The sequence below is a fragment of the Aplysia californica genome, unplaced genomic scaffold (genome assembly GCF_000002075.1).
Source record: "Aplysia californica isolate F4 #8 unplaced genomic scaffold, AplCal3.0 scaffold00785, whole genome shotgun sequence".
NCBI classification, from domain to species: Eukaryota; Metazoa; Mollusca; class Gastropoda; order Aplysiida; family Aplysiidae; genus Aplysia; species Aplysia californica.
The window spans coordinates 206,085-207,361 of NW_004798055.1; the positions used below are offsets into that span (position 1 = coordinate 206,085).

Here is a 1,277-nt window from a genome sequence, read left to right on the forward strand (position 1 = left end):
TCTGTGTGCGCGTGCGTGTGTGTGTTTGCCTTTCTCTGGGGAAATCCCTATCAAGGTGCGCCTTAAATTATTTCATGATCATGCACGCGAGTGGTCGACTGTGTGCTTCATTGCGCTCAGCATTAAACAACATAAGGGGGCTCTAGTGGTCTAGAAGTTAAGGTGTCATTCAATACGTCCATGGGTTCGAATCCAGATAGTGATGGAATTTTTTTTTCTTCTAAAATTTTCTCCTTTCACATCCTTTCTTGATCTCTGACAATGTTCTGTTGTCCTGCTTTCGTCTCCTCTTTCTGCCCCCAGACCCTCACCTCCTTTGCCCCTCCTCTGGGCTCCTGACTCTTTCTGCAGCCTTCCTACTGCTACTCCTTGGCTCCTTCTTACTGCTGTCTTTCAGACACACCCCTGACCTTATTGTAGGTAAGATCCAACACCCAGCCTCCTCGGATGAGGGCGAAAAATCTCGGAGGTCCTGTGTGCAAGTTCGGCACGTTAAAACCCCGAGGTGGTCCAAAATTGATAAGAGTAGGCTTCGGCCGCTACCCAAGCAAAATTCAAAATTTCCTACCAACTAAAAATGCTTAGTGTGTCCTGAGCGCTCATACATGACCTTATGCAGTTGCGAGCGCAGTAAAAAGCTTATTTAAAAAAACAAACCCGCACACACCCACAACAAAAAAGAAAAAATTAAACATCGTAAACAAAAGCACCAAAAAAGCTAATAATGGTCGTATCGTATGTTCAGGGTATGCGCAGCAATTAATCATTGTTACCGTGTGTAAACCAAGGCCTCCCGGGGCGGTCTTGGTGTAAACACATTCCATTTTTATGACGGTCCAACTTCTCTCTCCTCGTGTCCATCCCTCTGCTCTCTCCCCTGTATATCCATGTCCCCTTGTCTCTGTCCTTCTCTCTCTTTGTTCATTTTTCTAATCCCCCCACCCCTCTCCGCTTTTTTCCTCTTGTCTCTCCATCGTCATTTCATTCCTACCCCTCTCCTTGTCTTTTCTTCTCCTCTGTCTATCCTTTTGCTTTTCTCTCTCAAGATGTATCCCGCTGCTTTATACTCTGATTACCCCCTCTCTCTCTCTAACCTCCTCTCTCTCTCTTTCTCTCTCTCTCTATCTCTCCCACTCTCTCCCTCTACCACTCTCCCTCTCTCACTCTCCCTCTCTCACTCTCCCTCTCTATTTCTCTCCCTCCCTTTCTTTCTCTTCCTCCCTCTCTAGCTCCCCATACTCTGTCTCCCCCTCTCCTTTTCTCATTTTCTCTCCCTC

At 46.8% G+C, this 1,277-nt stretch overlaps 1 protein-coding gene across 1 annotated transcript in view; it reads left to right on the top strand.

Moving 5' to 3' along the window:
* The window catches only part of LOC101849796 (acidic mammalian chitinase), a 54,932-nt gene that overhangs the window by 20,985 nt on the left and 32,670 nt on the right, over positions 1 to 1,277 (top strand). The window lies entirely within an intron of this gene.